Source organism: Anser cygnoides, chromosome 4 (assembly GCF_040182565.1).
Source record: "Anser cygnoides isolate HZ-2024a breed goose chromosome 4, Taihu_goose_T2T_genome, whole genome shotgun sequence".
In the NCBI taxonomy this organism is placed as follows: Eukaryota; Metazoa; Chordata; class Aves; order Anseriformes; family Anatidae; genus Anser; species Anser cygnoides.
This window is the reverse complement of record NC_089876.1, coordinates 35,214,821-35,237,830: the sequence shown is the minus strand read 5'-3', so window position 1 is coordinate 35,237,830 and position 23,010 is coordinate 35,214,821. Positions and strand designations below refer to the sequence as shown.

General features: G+C 40.5%; 1 long non-coding RNA gene across 1 annotated transcript; it reads left to right on the top strand.

Annotated features, from left to right (window-relative positions):
• Window positions 1–2,269: 2,269 nt before the first annotated feature.
• LOC125184566 (uncharacterized) lies at window positions 2,270–20,609 on the top strand. Its single transcript, XR_007168784.2, has 3 exons — window positions 2,270–2,418; window positions 18,826–18,973; window positions 19,072–20,609. It is a non-coding gene; the product is annotated as an uncharacterized lncRNA (long non-coding RNA).
• Window positions 20,610–23,010: the final 2,401 nt, after the last annotated feature.

Sequence of the window (23,010 nt, the reverse complement as noted above, 5' to 3'; positions counted from 1 at the left end):
TCTCAACTGCATAAACTCCAGGATGTATTTTTATAACTTTCAGTTTGTTTTAGCACTGTCTTGCAGAGAGTGTTTGACAATAACCTTTAATTTGGGGAGAAGCTACTGCAGACTCTAATTAAGGCAGCCTTTTTTTTTTCTTTTTTAAATAATAATAATTAACCAATCGCTGTAGCATTTTAAAGAATAAGAGACCTCCCCTTGTTAAGTTGTTCTGAGAGGATATTTTTAATTAGGACGTCTCCCAGAGAGGTAATATGTTCTAGCTGGTGCCTTAAGCAAACAAGAAATAAGCATGAAGCCTTTTTCCTCAAGGAAACAACCTTCCATTTAAATACATACAAGGTATTCTAGAGGGAGTCTTTTTGAAGGCAACTTCTTAACAAGTATTTACTAATATAACAAAAACAAAGTTGGGAAGCGTTTTGATTATAGCTAGGCTCAAATTTCATTTTGAAAGGAAAAAGTCTTTTGATTATGTCTTAAATAAAAGCTTGTGATAATACAAACTCCTTTGTAATATTTAGTTTGGAATAGTTTATATATAAATAGAGCCATTTAATGTAAGAGTAACCTGATCTTGTCTGTATTTTAAACAGTGAGATGCTTCATGCCCTGCTATAGGATCAAACGACTCTCATCTCAGTAGATAGCTGTTTAAAAAGCAGTTTCAATAGTAATTGAACCTAATTAGTTGCTTTGTAATGCTTAACCAATATCTTAACCACTTCAAGACTTGCTAAGAAAGAAAGGCAATACCTTTGACAATTTTAGTTAGAGGAACTCATAAAATAAGAATCTAAATGTTCTATTAAAAAAAAAAAAAGATTCTTCTGTTTCAAAAAATCTTGCAAAAATGAAATAAATTAGGATGCAGATTCAGTTTTAAAGAGGTTCTGAGAGTAGTAGTAACTGCATTGATGGATTTCAACACAAACCTCAGAGGAGATCAGTGTTTTAATTCTTGTTTTGCAGAGGGGAAGCTCAAGGCAGGCGATCAGGCCCAGTCAGCATGGGTTTATGAAAGGCAGGTCCTGCTTGACGAACCTGATCTCCTTCTATGACCAAGTGACGCGCTTGGTGGATGAGGGAAAGGCTGTGGATGTGGTTTACCTTGACCTCAGTAAGGCTTTTGACACCGTTCCCCACAACATTCTCCTCAAGAAACTGGCTGCTCGGGGCTTGGACTGGCGTACGCTTCGCTGGGTTAGAAACTGGCTGGATGGCCGGGCCCAGAGAGTTGTGGTGAATGGAGTCAAATCTGGTTGGAGGCCGGTCACTAGTGGAGTCCCCCAGGGCTCGGTACTGGGGCCGGTCCTCTTTAATATCTTTATTGATGATCTGGATGAGGGCGTCCAGTGCACCCTCAGTAAGTTTGCAGATGACACCAAGCTAAGTGCGTGTGTCGATCTGCTCGAGGGCAGGAAGGCTCTGCAGGAGGATCTGGATAGGCTGGAGCGATGGGCTGAGGTCAACTGTATGAAGTTCAACAAGGCCAAGTGCCGGGTCCTGCACCTGGGCTGCAACAACCCCAAGCAGAGCTACAGGCTGGGAGATGAGTGGCTGGAAAGCTGCCTGGCCGAGAAGGACCTGGGAGTATTGGTGGATAGTCGGCTGAATATGAGCCAGCAGCGTGCTCAGGTGGCCAAGAAGGCCAACGGCATCCTGGCCTGTATAAGAAGCAGTGTGGCCAGCAGGTCGAGGGAAGTGATTGTGCCCCTGTACTCGGCTCTGGTGAGGCCGCACCTCGAGTACTGTGTTCAGTTTTGGGCCCCTCGCTACAGGAAGGACATGGACGTGCTCGAGCGAGTCCAGAGAAGGGCGACCAAGCTGGTGAGGGTTCTGGAGAACAAGTCTTATGAGGAGCGGCTGAGGGAGCTGGGCTTGTTCAGCCTGGAGAAGAGGAGGCTCAGGGGCGACCTCATCGCTCTCTACAGTTACCTGAAAGGAGGCTGTAGAGAGGTGGGGGTTGGTCAATTCTCCCACGTGCCTAGTGACAGGACGAGGGGGAATGGGCTAAAGTTGCGACAGGGGAGTTTTAGGTTGGATGTTAGGAAGTACTTCTTTACCGAAAGGGTTATTAAGCATTGGAACGGGCTGCCCAGGGAGGTGGTGGAGTCACCATCCCTGGAGGTCTTTAAAAGACGTTTAGATGTAGAGCTTAGGGATATGGTTTAGTGGAGTACTTAGTGTTAGGTCGGAGGTTGGACTCGATGATCTTGAGGTCTCTTCCAACCTAGAGAAATCTGTGAATCTGTGAATCTGAGGAGGGGGGTGAGTTGCCAAAAATTGCAGCAGCAGCCCAGGAGTAGAGGTCTGCCAGACATTTCATGTGCCAGCCCAGGCTCTCTCCATTCACCTACAGCAGTACCACAACATCAAGCACAGAAACAATGAGCTGAGGGAGTAAAAGGAAAGGTAAGAGTTGAATGTCCAGTTTCTCAATGAGTCGATGAAAAGGAAACAACGATATCAGTGTGATATCCATCCATTTTGTATCCAATAAGTTACTCAGAGAAGCTGTGGATGCCCCATCCCTGGAAGTGGGGCTTTGAGCAACCTGGTCTTGTGGTAGGTGTCCTTGCCCATGGCAGGGGGGTAGGAATTAGATGGTAGGTGGTTCTTTAAGGGCCCTTCCAACCCAAACCATTCTATGATTATATGATTACCAGGGTTTCTGACACATAGGCAAGAGATTTTATAATAATCGAAGAAAATGGATTATGTTTAGTGTTGCTGTGAAGGCTTCTGGGTGTACAACAAGGAAAGATTGGATATTTGTGGTTCAGGAACCAAAATCCAGGCAAGATTTTCATATTTATTTCATATTTATTCTCTGTGCTGCTCAACATTGTAATTTTTATTTTTGCTACAGTGTAGTCAGTGTTCCTTGGACAGAGAGAAAAGAGTTGATATCACACGCTTTCTCCAAAACATGCTTATCCTCGAAATGCATATATGTGCTTGTACAAAAAAACACTTTTTTAAAAAACATTTTTATTTATAGGGTTCTAAAACATGAAGTAAATTATTATAGCTACTAGATGAGAAAAAAAGGTCATAAATGTGCTTCAAGAGGGTTTTCTGGTCTGCAAGGAAGCAGGTTGCAAGCCTTCAAGCTTCAGCTGTCTTCAGGATTAGACAAGCTGAATATCTCTGAAGGGACCTCTGGTCAGTAGCTTAATGCTTTCAGTGTGCTGTGTTAGGGATTGTGAATCCCCAGCTGTATTGTGCTAAATTGCTTGTGACTTGGTTTAACAGAGGACAAAAGCTTTGACATTGCACTGGCTATTTCTAACATAAATATAATAGTTCGTGCCAGCCAGCCAGCTGAGAGACATTGTGTAGGAAATACAGAAAATGAGATGGTTTAGACGTGAAAATAAAATCTTGAAGAAAATTAGGCACAGCAATTATGATATATGTATTTTTAATTAAATTTCATAGATTTAAAATGTCATTCAAAGAGAGGAGAATTCCCAAGGCTAGCAATTATTTTACACAATATATAATATCTAGAAAGTACTGTTACCTTTCATCAAACCACTGTGGAAAAAAAAAAAATCTTTGAGTGTAATTTGGGAAGATTTATAGCACTGGAAATGTTTGCAAGAATGACAATGTTGATATCCAAACTTTAATTTCAGCAATGTTTGCTATTCATTTAATCTTTGTGCTTTAATCTCTGCAAATGAAATTGACTTAAAACTCCTGATTTTTGTAACTATCCAAGCTAATTCTAGGTCCAACAAAATCTGTGATGAATACGCCTGAAGGATCATGGAAATTGCTCTGTTTGGCACTTGCTTTAACACAGGGTGTGCTTTGTACTATGTATGCAAAAGTGCTACTGGTTTATCATCACATACAATCTTTTTCTATATTTTTTTCTAAAGTTTTTGTTTATATTTAATTGCACTTTGGTATGTGCAGAACACAGCTTTCCAATAGCAATATTCAGTCAGCCTGTTAAAGAAAAGCCCAAGGACATATTTCTACTAAGCAAAAACTCTGAAAGGAAAGGGACAACAGATAAAGTACCCACAGAAACAATTCCTCCAGAAGATTCTTCTTTTGAAAATACATAATTATCTAATCACTTCCATCCTGGTATGAAGCATAGAATTATCTGACATCTTCCTTTCTCTTATAAGGGAACAAATGCTGCATGGATTCAATTAGAAAGTTATTTAATAAAGATGCTGCTAGAGTTCAGTGCAAGGAGAAACCCGAGGAATTCAGATATTTCTTTGCTGTCTCCCAGCATATAAAACAATCATGTAAATTGTATCTTTTAGCTTTCTCAAAACAAGAACTCTAGTTGTACAGGAAGGCAAAACATGAATCAGGAAAACTGTTGTGTAAATAAGCTGGAAAACAATGCCAACTAGAATATGTTTATAACAACAAAGTATAGGGATGACTCTTGTTCACCTCTGAACTCAAATTTTTCATTATTATGGCCAAGAAAAACTATCTGAGCAAGTTTCATGACCTCTTAAGCAGCAGTCATTAGACAGGATGTTTCATATCTATATGAACTGAATTAGAACAGCATACTGAAATGTAGGAAGGGTATAATAATTCTAAATAGCTAATAATGTATTTGGTATATAATGATTTGTGAAATTAATATAACGAATCATTATATACTTTAGATACGTAGTAACAGATTCTGGCAAATAGCAATGTATAACTTAGCTGTTGTGAGATTGAAATTAATGGAAAAACTATTAAAAGAAAAATGTGAAATCTTCCAGAAAAAATAGTGCTACCATGTGCAATAAAGAGTATTGAGCGCTAGCTTCTAATCTCTTCCTTGGCTTCCTCATCTCTAGAGCAGATCTTTTGAATTAATGAGATTAAAGTGGTAAGCAAAAGAGAACTTACAAGAGAAAATATTCCTTTCATGTTATTTTTATATTAAAAGTATCTTAAAAAACAACAAGAAAAAAAGAGAGTGATTATTATTCAATGCACTTTTCCAAACAGATGCGGGTGTAGGAAGCCTATATTTACATGTAGAGGTACAACGTGTTAAAATACCATCTATGCAGTTCCCTTTCATAACTGAACCATCGTGGCACCAGAGTTTTGTGCACAGCAAATCTATATCTGTAATCTGGAGTCAACAACATAGCCTGCAAATGTATCTATTTCATAATCACAGCTATTTTTCCAGTATATGATCTCTGAACCTGGTTCCAGTTTTCCCGGTGGCATGTGTTGAGTATTATTCACAACAAAAATTCTTTCTCTCAATGCCTGTCTCGGTTTGGCCACATCTCAGTGAGACCCATGTTCAGGGTCTTTGAGAGCAGAGCCTGGCTGCAGGCTGGAAGTCCCTGGCCATGGAGAGCACAGTGCTTCAGCTGTAGGGCCCCTTTGGAAGATGCTGGTTGTACCCTCACAAGTGTAGATATAGAGAGTTATACAGAGATATCTGTCTATACAGCGTGCAGATTGAGTTTATTCACTGAGGAAGCTAGTGCCTGGGTAGGCTGTGGGAAAGACCGGGGGCACCAGCAGGTCTGTGCCAACCCAGGGATGCTCCAGCTTGGCAGTGCAGAGTGATGTGTGTTCACGGTAATAGCTGTCGAATTTCTGCCAGTGTTATGTTCTTCTGCTAGCAAAAGACTGCCTCTAGCATTTAAGATGAGACTGTGTTAACCCTAGACTTCTACGAACTTGCTTCTCAGTTGGTAGACATAGTTTACTGGGCTCAGTCAGGGGATTTCACGCTGTACCACATCGGTACATTGCTGTCTGCTGTGCTATGGTTTTAAACCAGACTTTCAGCCTTGTAATTTATTTTTTTTCTTTGCTCATACATAGAATTCTTACTTACTGTAATGCACAGAACATCTTAGGAAAGGTACAGGAATATTACGAAGAATGCAGTTTTATGACAGCTGTAAAAACTGTTGATTCTGTATACCTTTATACCTTGCAAAGCATTAGTAACTGCATCCTGGCTACAGGACGTAATTACATTGCTTGGTGCATTGTTGGCCATTAATAGGATTCCTTCCATCTGTCTGATGTATTTCTCTTCCAAGGATACTGTTGTGTTTTATTACAGCCATTTAAAAATTCCTGGTGCTTTTCCAGGCTCACTTGGGGTGTGATAATACAGAAGTTCACCCAAAACATTTTAAAGGAAAACTGACATTTATAAGGCAGACAAGGATAGTATTTTGCTTGCTGCTGTCTCAGGTTTATGCTTTTGCTATCATAAAATAACTTTAGGTCCATTACCTATGACCGATATTTTCATTATTATTTTTATTACTTCAGAGTCAGCATTCAAATACAAAAATGCTTTTCAGACACCAGGGGCTTCACAAAATCAAATGTGAATGAACCTGTGTTCTCCTGTATCTATTCAGCTCTCTCACTGGACAGGTGACTGACTTAACAGACATAACAGATCTGACGAAGCATCTATTGCGTCAAAGTACTCATTAGTTTAATACAAAAGGGGAAAAATCCTGGCCCCTTGTCCCTCGCTCTCCCTTGCTCTTTGTTCCCACTGCAGCAGCTGCAGGCACTACGTGCTCCCAAGTGAAAAGGGAAAGATCCAGCCCTGGTTCTCAGCATTTGCGACATCGAGATGCTTATCAGAGGAAATGCAACATTTTACACTCGAGTCCTGGCACCAGCAGTAATGTGATGTCTTGGCAGGGCAATAATATTCCTCTGCGCTGTAGGTCTCGACAGCCCTCTTATGTCCTCATATGCCACCAGTAGCTGTGCGTGCAAGCCCGTCCTCTCAGAGGAGTGCCGGCCATATGGAGGCATTGCCGCCTGTGCAAATACAAATGATGGCTTGTAAGGAAGGGCAATGACAAATCAGCCTGCACAACGAGCACTGGAAAGTAAATGTATTTGGTATTCTTCATCAGGATTGTGCTGGCCATGTGCCCTCAGAGATGAACAAATCCCACTGCCTCCAGCATCTTCGCAGGCACCAAGCAAGGGGTGGGAAAGCAGGACCAATGCCATAGAGAGTGTTGGGGTTGCCCTGAGAGCAGCCAGCAGTGATTCGGTCAGAATTACAAGTGGTTTTAAATGTTTTTGTAAAACAATTGAAGGCACGTTTTTTTGCAAACGTTTGTGGTTTTGATTTAGTTATCAAAGAAAAAAAGAAACTCCCAAGCCTATTGGTATCTTTGCTGCTCTATAAGAGATACGTCTCCTTAAAAAAATACACACACAGACTGTTTATCTTTCCTTCTTTGACATAAACCATTTTAAAATTTATTCTTGTTATCCCACTACAAATTAATTTCAGGCTCAAATTCCTTTTTTTTCACAATATACCCCTTCCTTTCAAACTTACAGATCAGTTGAGAGAGAAAAGCAAAATATATTCACTGTGCATTTCTTCCTTCCCACAACAAAAAAAATGGCAAATATTCACAAACTTAAGGACTAGATAGCATATCAAATTTTTGGATTAGAATAGGCTGACTAGACCTCAAGAAAGTGTAAGACAGCATCCACTTTTTTTTTGACGTTAGTTGACATATATATAGTTGACGATAGTTGAAGTTTTTGTTAGCTTATTGAAGCAGCCTCTTTCTGCCCCAGATCAGGGAAGACTGGAGCAAGAATTGTTTGATGTTATCTTTATGTACAGATTAGTTGGAAGAATCTGTCATTGTCCTGGCAAAAGCGAATATTCCATGTATATTTTAGGTTTGGGAGATGGAGATTAGATGGAAGTCGCAACATTATGGAGACACCCATCTTGAATGTGGAAGTATCATTGTGTTGCTCCAATGAAATCTGAGCAGCAGTACTCTTTCATGCACTTTTCCTCGGCCCTTCTATTGTTTCAGCTGTCTGTAGTGTCTTGCTTTGAATCATTGATTATAAATGACCTAAATTCTCGAATTACCATTCATGTATTTTCTTCAGAAAGCTTCTGTCAGTTTCCAGGACATAATATTTTAGGGAAAAGATCTTAAAATAGGCACGTGATTTTTAGAATAAAAGAAAAACGCTGCAGTCTGTAAGGCAATCTGAATATAAAAATGGTCTGTCTTTTTTCCCACTCTAATTAGAAAAACAAAAATAGAAATATTGGAGTGGTGCATATCCAATTACACTTGCCATTCACCAGGCTTGAGACTTCCCTACAGAGACTTCTACCATAATGATAAGGAGATGGAAAAAGAAAGCAGTCATTAGCAATGCTCAGGGAATTTGTTTTTCTTGATGTGAGCCACTAGTGTGGTAGATCTTAGAGGCAGCAGTACTGGGCGGCTTTTTCTTAGATAGTTCTCCTTGTAGTGAAGAGTGTAATGACAGTCTTTTTGTGGCATCAAAGTACGTTGGCACTACTACTGGAATGGCTTTGGTGACCTGAGAAATCAGCATGCTCACATTCACTGAGCTGTGTATGATAATTGCATTTGAAGTAATAACTTAAAATCAGTGGTTCCCATAAAGGAAGGGTCTGGGGTCTTTGCCCAGATCAGAAGCCTTCCAAGATTCAGTGGCTTTAATGGCAGAGGATACCTTGGCTTACTGGCAGTAGAGGGATGGAAAAACTAGTTTATTTGTGTCATCGGTTCTTGCTTTTTTCTTTTACGGTTGGCATATTCTCAAGCTGCTGCTTTGGAGGTGTCTTGTACAGGCCACCTGAGAAGCACATTTCAGGAGTGTTTCAAAGGAGAGCACCTCTGGCAGCTGCAGCAAGCAGTGCTCCTGGGCTTTAGTTTCTTGATTGCAAGGATATGAGAAGGAAAGTGTAGGCCAGATGCCCTCCAGGGGTCCCATACAGGCTAAATTATTCTGTGGTATTTCTGTAAGAATTTGATCTGGTTAATAATTTTATGTTGGATTTGGTTTTGAGTGGTGTTCATTCAGCGTCACTTGAAGTGAGCAAGTGTCACTTTCTGAATAGTTCTAGCCCACGCCAGAAAGCTGTCATTCACCACAGAATCTACGACTTACTAAGCAGAATCATTACATCTATAATCTTTAAAGAAAGAAAACTGATGCAATCTGTGTGCGAGTGAATGAAATGTAGCCAGCAAGACAAGCTGAGAATCGTTCTCTAGTAAGTGTCAGGAAATTTTGGAAGACAACATATCGCTGAGAGATTAATTATCAGACAGAGTGGGGGGGGAAATTCTGAGGCATACACATGTACTGCTAAAAATTTACCTAAAGTGACCTTTATAAGCTCTAAGACAATGTCTAAGATTAGACCATTTATCACTGCTCATTTGCCAAATGAAATTGGTGGATTGGTAAATTATTAGGATAATTTGTATCTACAAAAATAGTTCACCAGTTTACAGAGAAGAATATATCATACTAAAAACTGGCCTGCATTTCAAACTGTGGATTAATAACTACTGAATGCATGCTGGCACATAATTTAGATTCCAGCCATGAAGTCTCTGAATTGTGAGCTGGTAACTACAATAAATGTATTTAATAAATACAGCTATTGTTTTTGCTGGCATCATGCTGCACATAGCAGCTAGAAGAGCACTTGGTGACATTTAGTAATCTTAAAGGCCAGGAAACAGTCTGAAAATCTTATTTGCCTTATTTGGGGTATTGAAATGTTGTTCCAAATGGAAATAAAGCACACAGATCAAATTGCTAAAATGGAAAGTGTATGTTGATGGTTTGGAAGTTTTTCCTTATTTGAAACTCTTATTTATAATGGAATATTTATTAAAACAAATTGTTTTTTAGATTGGATATTTATGTAACTATTAGGCTGTACTTTTCCCCACCACGGAAATACTTGCAGATGTTGGATATTTGTTGTCAATGATTAATTGAAAAGGAATCAAAATGCATCACTGCAGTGAACAATTGCTGAACCTAAGCAATTTCATTTCTCTCCTCCAATGACATTATCAGGTACCTCCTCTCCAAATCATGGCTTTTAGAAATAAAAGCATTTATATGTATATTTTAGATCTGGGGCCACAAATATAGTTGCTGAGCCATAAAGCAAATTCCAATCTCAACACCATAAACTTTCTTTTAAACTTATGTAATTCTCTGTCTTAATAGATGCAATTTCATTTTAGGTGTAAGGTATGTGTGGAGACTTGAATAAATAAGTACTCTTCTTTTGTTAGAAATAGACTTCATGGCATATTTTTCTTACATTTTAAATCCCACGAAATAAAAGGAGGATGGAAATTTTCTTCCAGATTTTTCTATGGGTAAGCTTTTGCATACATGAATGAAATTAAAATAAATTTTTTAAACCCCATTTTAAGTTTTACTCATCCATATTCTAAGGCTGGTGAAGAAGCTTAAGAACGAATCTGATGTGCTTAATTCAGGCAAAACAGAGACAAGAGGGAGGAGTAGTTATGTTTCCTGAGCACAGAATTCAACAAGATCAGTTGAGTAGGTGTTGTCCATCCTACTCGAAAAGTTTCTATTGATTTGTGAGGGAGCTCATGCTGACTTTTTCAAAGAAAAACAACACATGTTACAGGAACAGTGCCTTGATTTGCTTGAAGAATATTAGGAGCTTAGTGACTCAAATAAAACACAGAAGCTTTGAGCAGTCACACTGTGAGCCCAGATTTGCACAGCACTTAGGTTGCTGGAGCCAATTGTCTTATCAAGAAACTTTGACCTAAAAGGGTCCAGTTCACACAAAGCAAAGTCATTAAATTCACATAATTTATAAGTCAGGCTGTAGGCACAGGGATGCAACACATCTTGTATTAGCAGCAGGAACACACAGAGCTCCAAGCTCCTTGACTAAGCTCCTCCTGGGAACAGTTGCCTATGTGCAAGCGTGGGAACAGTTAAATATCTGAGAAGTAAATTCAGGGAAGACTATACATTAAGCCAGAAGTCGCAGAAGTGGGAAAGGCTGAGAGGGGAGTTATTGCTTGAAGTCCATCTTTCAGAGAGAGTTAGAAACCTAATTCCTGGCTAGAGAGTAGCATTTAATCCCAAAATGAAATTACAGCTGTGAACCCTTCTCTGAAGTTATTCACTGCAACTGGGATGGTCTTTTTCAACAGCCACAACAAAATACTAGGAGGAATATGCCTCCTTTTCAGGAGAGTACTCAGTAGGGCTGTGATGGATCTTGGCCAAATTTTGCCTTGCATTTCCCAAAAAATACAATGCCCTGTTCTCATACTCCATTCTCCTGATTTATCCTGGTGAAGTTTACACCTTTCATAACAGGTGTAAAAGAAAGAAATTAATTGTTTTAGGCCTTTGTTGAGAATACTGGCTTGGTGCCATGTCCTAACCCTTCCTCCCATTCACCCCTTTCAGAATAAAGCAGCTTCCCTGGTATGGCCCAAACACAAAACATCCAGTCAGTCACCAGCCTAACGCTTACAGACTGATAGCAGTAATCACAGACTTTTGCCTTGGTGTTTGATTCTGGAGAGAGTCTGAGATATTCTTAATGATTACAAATGAAAAGTAATGAAGATCTTCTTATTAACTAGAGTTCCCTCCAGACAGAAATGTGAATTGCAGATCTTTCTGTGAACTGTGCTTGCTACTTGTCCTCATGACAACTAGTTGGCATCTTAAAATATCTTCCTAGCTGGTGTCTTCAAACAGCCAAACATCTACCAAAGAAAGCCATTCATATCAAGATATTTGCACTCATAACTATATGTAGCAACTCCTGATTTGTTAGAATTGTTAGATTCTCAAAATTCAATGTAAATTGGTGTCTTTTTTCCCTCTACTTAGCTTTGACTTGTTTAATTTCTTTGATGTCAGAATAGCTATGAGAGGGACGGTGATTTTTAATATCTCTGAATGTATCTGGATTATCTGAAACACTGATTTGCAGAATTGGATTTTTCTCCAGTGTGTGGATTTTTAAATACCAATTTTTGAGTGTTAAATGTAATCACATAATCAGGTGTCTGTGTGACTATAAACAATTGCAAAATGGAGGTGGTCTAAAAAAAAATGAATGAATGAATGAATTCAGGACAGAAAATCCCAACAGAAAAGTCGGGATTTATGCTGTTTCTAGCTGACAAGGCCTTAAGCATAGACCTTTCCATTTCTATGGGCAGATGGAGTAGAGGGAAGCTTGGAAAGAAAGAAGGAAAATGTTGTTTGGACAGCTTCATTTCTGATAGTCTTTGATGAAAGTGTTAATTTTTGTTTGTTTCTGAGGAGCCTACTTAGCTTTATTAATAACTAGCCTGAGCTTTGGAGACTAGCTCACCAGACACAAATTTCTCATAAAAGCTGTCATTGTAACCCATACAAATGTAATAAAACAGAAGTTTTAACACTTTGTGTTGTGGACTTCTGGTGACAATGCAATTTTCAATCACTTAGCTATAGGAAATGAAGAATTTGTAACCAGAAGGGGGTGAATGGGTTGGAATTAATCCAATTCAATAACATGCATTCACCATCTTGAATTTCAGTGTTAACAAATTACATTGCAAATGCCATTGTGTCTTTATCCAGAGATACACTCAGTTTTCTGTATAATGTTGTAGTTATTCAGTAGTATTCCTTCCTGGATTTAGACACCACCTGATAAGAATACAAAAGCAAAGCAAGCACAATTTTGTGTACCCCTTTCAATGTTTAAAGTGAGCGAATGCAGTCTCCTGTGTCCAATGCAAACCCGTTAAACTTCCTTAGCTTGCCAATGCGTTTCCTGGCAAAATTCGGAAATATAACTTAAAACAAATGAGTTATTTACACTTGAATACTCGAATGACTGATAAACACATCTGGATATATTTACTTTTCGGTAATTGCTGATTTGTTTTTCCGTAAGTGTAAAACAATATTTGTTGTATTTTTTTTATTGGGGTTTTTCATCAAATCATTGAGGTGTGAGAGTAAGGTACCCAACTATAAATGTCATTGACCGTAAAAAGCCACACACAATTAATTGATCTACCAAACTGCTCTGTCCAGGGAAGGATTAATGGACCACTCTATCCACTGTTAAGGAAACTCTCAAGAATACCCTGAGACTGTTAAACTGTTGTTTTAGTTAATGAAAGGAATATTAGCTTACTGTATTGATTTCCAGAGAATTTACAGGTGGAAATTGCATAATTATGAATATATTTATATGAGACATGAGAAACAGTCAGAGAAATTGTCTGCAATTAACATCCAATACACCGTTGGGAGTCCAATTGGTTCAGTTCAAATCTGGGAAGGCTAAAGGATTTTGAAAGCGATGTAATATTTCTGACGAAACCCTCTCCTCCAGCAGTACTTTGTGGCAGAGGGGTTTACTAACTGCCATCACCTATCAATTATAAGAGAGAAAACTATTTTGCTCTCCTCATTTATCCTCCAGATCACATACGTACACTTCATCCACAAGAACATATTCATGAAGCCAAGTGCCTGCAGCTCTTGAAATCAGGGACTGGTGTATTCTAGTTTAGTCTTATTTACTAAATACATCATCACACCAGGCTATGGCTTAAACATTCAATCTTCATGGTTCAGAAAGCACTCTCGGCTCTTCTGTGACATAGGGACAAAGCTGGTGTGGCTACAATTTATGGAGTCAGGCTGCAAAATTGTGATTTATTAAATAGTATCAATCCAGCAGAGGGGAGGAAGAGAGTGAAGGACACAAGATAAATAATAGAGACAGTGCATTACTGTAAAGCATGCTGGGAATTGAGTTGTAAATGTAAATCCCTTCCTCCCTCCATCTGAAACTGCAAAAGCAACCAGTAATTGGAATTATCTGATAAATGTTACTGAAGTGAAGAAATGTTTCGGGTTTTAGTGCCAAAGTCTCCGAGAGCACATTCTCTATGGGCTTACTCAGCCCCAAACAGGTCAATAACCTTTATTGCAATCCATTGGGGAAATAGAAATGTCAGAACCATAAAGTAGCCTCTGTCAGTCCCTTCCAAATAACCAGTTTGACCTATGGATCTAAATACTGAAAACAAATAAGAGTCTTCATCCATGAGTTTCCAGCCATCTCCCCCAACTCTTTAGACTTAAACAAAAATGACCATTTTGGTAAGGATCCTAGTCATCATTTAACAGCAATGAGTGACCGTTTTCCATTATTATTACTTTTTAAACGTAGGAAGACCGCTCTGCTGTCCTCAGAGTCAGTGACACATAAGTCATTTGGCTGACATTTTAATAAACATCTGTTTTTTTCAGAGCAAACCACAACAGTCATCTTTTTAGGATTTCCTGGCATTCTAATGTCATCTCCATGGATATTGTAGTCTGTTCCTGCAGAAACAAAACAAATATAAAACCAACAACCCCTCCAGAACTCAGAGTGAGATGGAAAGACCTTGAGAGCTTTCATCTCTCTCCATTTGTGCTTGCCACCCAGCCTTGGAAGCAGCTCAACTTTGATAAGGCTTCGCAAGAGGCTGGCCTGCTCCTCCCCAGGTCTTGAAGTCTTCCTGATGTGGAGCAAGGACTGGGGACTTTCCCAGATGGGAAAACTACCGGTGATCAGGTTAGGTTGGAAGTTATTGCTGAATTTCCAATAGCCCAAGGGGCTGAAAGGAGGTGCCTCAGAAGAAGAGGCTTTGGTTTATTATCGTTACATTATATCGTAGATATTAAATTGTGCTCAGAGTTTAACCTAGCACAGTTCTCTTGCCCCAGAAATGCACATATTTTTAAGGGTGTGGATGGTGGGAGTAATACTGTTCAAGGTGGTGCGGGAGAAAGGCAGACTGCTTTCTCGTAAATTGCTAGCTTAAATAAATAGAGAGCGTGCCAGACAACCAAACCTGTAAAAATAGTTTTGTTTCACTGCTTCTTAATCCGTACTAGCCAGGAAATACTGAGAGAGAGAACGGTAGTAAGAGCTGTGTTACACTGTGGAAATATGCTGTTATGACTTAGAGTTCATGTCAGTGAAACCCTTTTTTTTTTTTTCTGAGGTCGCAAGGTGAGAAACTTTAGAAAGTGAGAAACTCTCATATTTATGAAGGGATATGGGCTCACATTAAATATTTTCATCTGATAAAAAGTTAATCATTAAATAACTGGCTTTGGAAACCTCAGCTTTTTTTTTTTTTTTTTTGGTATTAAAGTGCAAAAATATATGCTGGATAACCTAAACAGGCTATTTAATCACTGAGTGTGTGCTCTGGGAAGTGTGAATTTATGTCGTCTTTGCTCTTATCAGAAGTGAGAGGGCAGGGGTAAGATCAGCATAGTGTCTGGAGAAAGCAATCTCAAAATACAACCTAGTCAAATAACCTGCCTTAAAAGTTGTAAATAACCTCCCACATGCATATGCAGAGTAGAAACTAAATATAATTCATCATATGAAAATTCCTAGTTTTACTCTAGTATCAACCCTGATTGCTATATTCTAGCACGTCACCAGTTGTCTGGTTAAAGCAGGGAATCAGACAAGCTACTGATCCCATTTTCTGAGGTTTCCTGGCATCCTAAAAGAGGACTAAAGGTTTGTTGTTGTTGTTTGTTGGTTTTTTTGTTGTTGTTGTCGAACTTATGTTAATTTTTAGGATATACCAGTTGTCAGCTGGCTCATTTAAAGTACATCTGGGTATGCTGAATCATCAGCTCTACAGGAGTACCTTGGAGCTGTGCTGGGTTTCATGGCAGATTCGATAAGGAATAGAAATTGAACAAATCTCTTTAGGCAGCTGGAAAGTTACATACTTTGGGGAAAGGGAAATCTCTTCAAAAAACAGAATGAAGGCAAGGGCCCCAGATTATCCTGAGAGTAGTTAAAATATAATAATGTCTAGGACCTACAGGCAAATTTTTGGCAGTGGGTTGCAACGTGTCTGAGAAGGAGGTCAGAGACATTATCCTCATGTTTCAGTCGGAGAAGCTGAGACAGTGAATGGTGGGTGATTTGCACCGTCTGTGGGAGGTCACGGTGCCTGTGCAGTCTCACAGGCCCCCACTCACTGGGATTACAAATGCCATACTTAACTTCTAGGGCAGCATCTCACTCAAGAGACAGGTAAGTGTGGCTCAGGGCCAGGGAAATACAAACAACTTAACAAATGACACCCCTGTGCTTTGAGGAAAATTAATGATGCTATATTAATTGCTACTTTGGCAAAAATTTAATCTTGAGCTCTCCTCCAGCTCCCACCACTGCTCCGAGCATGCTTGCTCTGTCTCGTCACATCATGCCTATGTTGAACTCTTGAGCTCCTCTTTGTACATTGCACTGGTCAGCTTTAAGCCTTCCATCCATCTCCTAGGAATGCCATCAGTCATCCCTATCTCCCCACATGGCACACAGTGATGTTACTGTGAAATCTGCCGTATTTTCAGTGCCTCTTGAGCTCTGTATCCTCTTGACAGCTTTCCGTGATATCCAGCAAGACCTAGGGAAAGGCAGGCGTGTAACAGTAGTAGTGTCACTCCAGCTAAAACCCCTCAGCCGGTCTGATGCTCACAGCTCTGCCTCCCACCAAGGCACTCCTGCTCCTATTGGGTCTGTTCCCAGGGAGGAGAAATGAAAGGCCAGTCTGCTTCTGCTTGAGCCAGGCAGCCTAATGCTTCTCTAACACCAGCGATCCCAGAAGGCAGTTGACTTCTTAGAGAAGTGGTCATGCTCCGTGTAAGGGTGGAAAGAAAGCAGATCATGCTTGCGTTTGTTTTCTTGAAAGCATTGTTGGCTCCAGGACCCTCCGAGGGAGGGCAAATGCTAAATGTCAGGAAAATGTTTGCAATCAATGTCTTACAGTGGCCACGTGTTCAGAATAGCTGTAAATCCAATTTAGGCAACAAAGCAGGAGGAGGAGTGTATATATATGGTATCTGTACAGGCCTTCCCAAGAGCAAGGGCTGATCCCCATCTGACCAGGTGGCTGGCAGTATTTTGAGTGACCTGAATAATCTAGCACCATGCTACTGGAAGGGGCTGCAGTGACACACATTCGGCTTGGCACAAAGGTGGTAAAACTCTGCTGTCACCTGTCCAAACAATTTCAAGCCATCTTTCTGAGGGCAAAGCTTCATTTGGTGCACTGTCAGTGGTAACATGTGTGAGAATAACTTTAAAAGGCAGTATCAGCAGGCAAGGACTTTTTTTTGTGCTCCCAGTGAAGCAGTAAAGCAGAAGAGCCACTTCAGCTGATCCAAGTCTGCTGATCGAACAGAAATACTGTCCATTGAACCTTTGATTTCTGCAGAAATCAGAAATTCCCACTACAGAGAGATGGCTTAAAAATGGCTTGAGAAGTTTCAGTAGGGAATCAAAAATAGCTGAACAAACTAGCTGGCCAAAACCTGCTCTCTCTTCCTCAGCTATAGTTTCTGCCTTCTTCCCTGTGCAAACACAGTTAATGGCTTACAACTGTTCAACTGTTTCAAACAAAGTATTGCTGAACACTCGGTTTCGAGAGTGGTTCTGCTCCATCACATGCTTGCCTTTAATGAGGCATGGCTATGCCATTAACTTTTTGGGAGAAGAATAACCGACAGTAGTTATCACCATTCACCTTTTGTTGAGCTATTATCACGTATTCAACCAGGAAGCACAAAAATACTGCATGGCCTATGTGTCCACATGGCATGGAGGGAGAATAATTGGAGCAAAAAGTCTGGGAACTGACTATGCACTGAAAAAATATTTTCCTATGCTATTCATTAAGGGTTTATGAGTAACAAACACATTTTCTTCCATCTGAGCAGCCTGAAATTGCTTTCTTATGAGGAAGTAGGATGCACATTTCAGATAATTTATATATAATAAATTAATCAATAGTTCTGCTTCTCTACATGTAAGGACTAGCAGACCCATTCACAGGAACACCGGGGAGTGATGATCTAATCAATGCACATAAATTATATTTATTATAACCAAGATGTGGTGTTTGAAGTTGTTAGAAGGTTGAGAAAACACAGGTCTAAAGTAGTGCATCGGTCTGGAGAAATCCATCCTTCTGCCCTTCAAACATCTAAAAACACTGCATTTTACTAATCTGTCAGAATTAAAGCTGCTTTCTCGTTGTTTTTTTTTTTTTTTTTTTGGAAATGCTTTTCTAACTATAGAGACACTTCTTTGAGTGAAAAAAGCAGCAGCACTGAGCAACAGGACCATTATTTGCCCAACTTCCCAGTATGTTGGTGAGTCCACCCACATCTGCTCAGATAGCCCTGAACATGATCCAGGCTTCCCTGAAGAACCTGAGCTGGCAGGAGATTTTAGATCAGACTTCATGTATAGCTGATTCCCAAGACAAAAGAGCATTTTTGACCTGTGCTCTAAAAGGTGCTAATGTGATGTAATACCAGCTGTCCTGAGAACGAGTTTAAGGTGGTGAAAAATCTTTGCAGTGGCTCAATTCCAAATGTAACTGCTGTAAAGTAGGGTTATATTAAGATATGATCATTTCACCGTAAATCTGCTCTACTATTGAAAATTGATTCCAGCTGCAGGACCTTGTGAAAATTGCTGGTTAATATAATTGATAAAAATGTGGAGTTTTTTCATTGCGTTGTTCAAAAATCATTGACGCTTCTGAGGAGATTCACATTTCTACAACATTTAGTTATCCCTGTTAATATGTTTTATTACAGCATGTCTTAGGTATGTATTGATAGGTCAGCGATGAACTTAACAATTAATAATGAAAATGAAAAAATAATAACATTCCTGGAACTGAAATAACTCTTTGATGGTTTTGTTGTTGTTGTTTGTTTGTTTTTGTTTGTTTTGTTGTGTTGTTTTTTTTTTCAGAACTTCACAGCAAATAACTACAATACAATCTAAATTCTTGATAGAGGCAAAATGGATGTCTGAGGATTCATAGCAGGAGTGAATTTGGACTGGTCTGTAGCTGAGCTTTTAATTTTGCATTTTTTTCTCTCAAGCAGAATCCAAATTTTACCAAATAAGCTGGAAATTATGAAGCAATAGCAAGCAAATGAGCTGTACTTTAAGGACTGGACAAAAAGCATCTATGTTTCATTAGAGAAAACAAACAAACAAAAACATTTTAATCAAAAATTAATCTAAACATGGGTAATTAATTAACATATATATATATATATTTCCCCCCCCCCCCCCCCCCCCCCCCCCAGATTTCTCTGTTAGAACTCTGTTTCTTAATCATTCCACAGCACCAGCCATGTTACTTCTTTGAGCCCGGCAGGAAGCATGTTGTTTTCAACATTTTCCCTCTGCAGCTCGTGGACTCCTTCAGGTTTCACAATGTGGCTTGCACTCTTTGCTGCAGTTTCTGAGGTGTGCCTTCCATGAGACAAGGTAGAAACGCAGAACAAATCTTCTGAATGGAAAAACTGGGTTGACAAGTCTGACATTTCTGTGGTTTATATTACCTGTTAGTAAAAACAAATAAGCAAATCCCAACCACATTAGGCAGAGAGAGAAAATAATTCATGCATATGTTTTCAGTCTTCCAGCATTTTTAATTACCCAGGTTTGATCCTTCACTTCTTATTCTCCTAGATTGAAAAAAGCACATGTTAATGGTCTTTCCTAAATACAGCTATAAATTCTTCTAATCATTTTACATTTGTTGTAATGACATCAATTATTTATGAATTGTTATTACTTAGTAGAAATAAGGAAGCCTTCCATTATTCTCTCGTATCAATCTCACCCTTATGATATGCATTTTGACATATCATTGCAGAACTGTACATGGCAGGATGCCAAAACCAAGCACAGGTTGAAAAGGACTGAGTGATGAGCATGCGTGCACTGCTGTGTTACACAAATGCAGTCAAAACACACTAGCTGCAGAACTAGAAGTAACACTTTAGCACTCGTTTCTTATATCTTGTTTGTAATAATCTGAAGGCTGCTCCCCTGGATGTAAGTGGATCCTTTGTTTTTGGAAGAGGGAAGGTTGCCAAATGATTAATAAGGGAACGAGTGTAATACCGCAGCAATGTTAATTTCTTTCAGATGCTAAAAGTCAACATTTGAAAGACAAACACTGTGAGTATGCAACCTGTAGCTCAGAAAACATATCCCTAGCAAATATCCTGCTCACCCATACCAAATGATATCAAATGTACGCTCCAACTTTGTGATGTTAACATATAGTTTAAGACCTCAGAAAGCATTCTAGCTGACTATGAGAAATTCCCGGTGTTTTCATGTATGAAAGATGACTCAGATGCAATGCCATGTAATACCTGGGGTCATTCTGGTATGAGAGATGTTCTCTCCTTTTTGAGAGCAGTGAAGTACAAATGCCTTTTCATTTAGACATAGTCCATATTTATTTATAGTGCCTTCCATTTTTCATTTATAGTTTTCTTTCTGCCTGCCTAACTCTATAATGCTATCTAAATACACTCAGCTAGATGTTCCTGTGAAAAATAAATGAGAACAGGACTTTAAAACTCTATGAGAAAAAATGATAATGTGTAGAAATAGAAAATGAAATTTTTTTTGTGTTATAGAAAATACAGGTTTTCTTAGATAACCAGGCAAATAGGCTAATCTTTTTAAAATTATATAATAGTAGAAATTAGTTAAAAATAATGTCTGCAGAACAGATTATCACAACATAAAATGGGCTCCTACACCTACCCTGTATTGTGCTGAAATCAGGATTGGGTGCAATGGAAATGAATATATGAGAAGGAAATACTGTGTGCTTGCACCAAAAAAAAAAAAAAAAGAAGGCAATCAAAGTGTGAATGAGAAGGGTGGGTGAGGACATGGCAGGACTCATCAGTCACTGAGCAGGAACAACAACTCCTCGTTGGCTGTCCCCCGGCGGTCAATCCCTGCTGTTGCTACCAGCTGTACTGTGGGGTTGGGTGGTGAGGTCCATGTGGGCGGGCGTCTGGGGCCACCACCACTGCCTTGGGTAGAGGAAACCATCCAGGCCCTGTTAAGTCTCTACATTAGGTGTGTGTTCACTCAGAAATTACCAGTTCACATCTGTCTGGAACATTCTTTCTCTTTTTTTTTTTTTATTTTATGTTTTTTTTTCTTCCAAATTTTCCACTAGAGGACCCACATTGCTGTTTCTAGGGCAGCCAACATCCTCTTTTGGTGCCAATGTCCTCCCGACATGTGAGGTTCCTCTGCCACCCCTGGAGCTCCGTGCCACAGGGACACAGGGTGCTGCCCCCACGGTGTCCCCTTCGCTCCCTCACTGCGTGGTCGCTGGCTGGGGGCATCCTCTGCTGCGTCCCCGCTTGGCCGCTGCTGCAGCACCTTCTCCTCTAAATGGATCCACACCTTGGTCTGCCTCTGGCTCGCAGCCCTTATGCGCTGTCTCTCTCTCCCTCCCTCCCTTTTAATTTACAGCAGAGGGTATAAAATAATTGCCCAGCTGTGGGGCCAGGCAGAGCTCCACACCCAGCTCTGCGCCTGCCGACAGTCTCGGCCCACGTCCACGAGGACGCTGCAAGGCAAGCTCCTGGGCTGGCAGAGGAGCCTCAAATGCCAGACCAGTCAGGACAGAAAGCCAGATGGAAGTAATCCCTACCGGAGCAGCCAGTTTTGGTGTCAGGTTTTCTGAGGAGAGCGGCAGTGCCGGCGCCTCGTGCCACGTTCACGGTGAGCGGCGGGGCAGCTGCCAGCAGGCTCCGGTGGGGCTGGAAGCTGCTGCTGCTGCTTGCGCCAAGGGCCTGTTCCCTCCGGGCCTGATCACAGCCTTGTGTTTACCAGGTTAGGGGAGGGTGGGAGAGAGAAGATTGTATCTCAAGGAGAGGCTTTTTTGAGAGTAATTTTTAGATAAGGAAGGAAGAGGAGAAGCAGGCATGGAAGGAGATGCACAGGAGCAAAACAAAGTATTATGTTTTAAGCCCTTTACAAAGGTCAAATCTGTCTAAGTCAGAAAGCAGCTCTGGACACAGATCTGCAGTTGGCCTCTCTTCCCCTCTCAAAGCTGCTCAGGAAGAAACTTCTACTCTGCACCTTCTGTGTGTTCACTTGTATTTGCCTAAGCTTAGGTCATAGCTGTGAGTCTCAAACCCTGGGGTCTCAGTGGGACATAAGCTTCCTACTGCTACCTCCTACCCACTGCAGAGAGGCCCAGCACTGAGCTGCTGGTGGCCTTGGATGGGCCCAGGCTGTCAGACAGAGGACTGCAGACCAGGGACAAGAAGTCTGGCCATCACCACCCATCGGTGAATGTGAGGAAATGAGCGCATGGACCAGACCTTGCTCCTGGCACTTCTGCACTGCTGTTGGAGACAGCAAATCAAAATTACTTGCGTTTTTAATTTGTCAGTAACCAAACTGTGTCACCATGACAAATAATGTAAATGTTTCTGCAGATGCATCAGGTTCAGTGGCTCCCCCCGACCAGGTCTGCAGTCTTTTGCAGCTGAGTAAATGCCACACAAAGCAAATGCTGCATAGAGCAACTACATGCGGAGAAGGTGCCTGCAGGCTCCTTCCAAGGCCCCAACCTCTCAGTAGGACAGCCTTCACTGAGGGGCAGGGGGGAGCTCTTGGCAGCCACTGGGACCAGTAGTTAGTTGTCTCTTGTGGGCATACCAAGCTGTGGGGCCTCCAGCCCTTATGGGACAACGGCCATGGTTAAGCCAGGATACCATGGCGGGAGGGAGAAACACTAGTTTCATTGACAATTCCCAAGCTCGTCCCTCATTTCTCCCTTCCCCAGTAAAATTACCTTTTAATTGTACAATAGATTTGCTGTCTGTGCAGGGAAAACATTTCCACCTGGGAGAGGTCTAATTAATTTTCCCAGACTCTGGGAGCTTGATTTGTTGTTGTTTGTTCTGGCTCCAGAAGGAACCTGACCCTTTTGCTGTGGTGCTGAGCAGAAAAGATCATTTCTTCTGAAAACTATCCTTATCATGAAACCCTTCTTGAATGTTGATACAATCTATGTCAGGCAATTGTTTTAGTGCAGAAGTAAAGCTGGAAAGTTATCTAAACAGCACCATCATTTGGAGAGACTGCCTTGACCTTCTTTTTGCAGACATATTTGTTCTGCTGGACAAGTACTTTAACCGTTTGCTTAACCTGTCCACCAATACTTGTGTAATTCATAGGCATCGTGTACTTTTCTTTGCCAGAATATTATAACTACATCTGGCAGC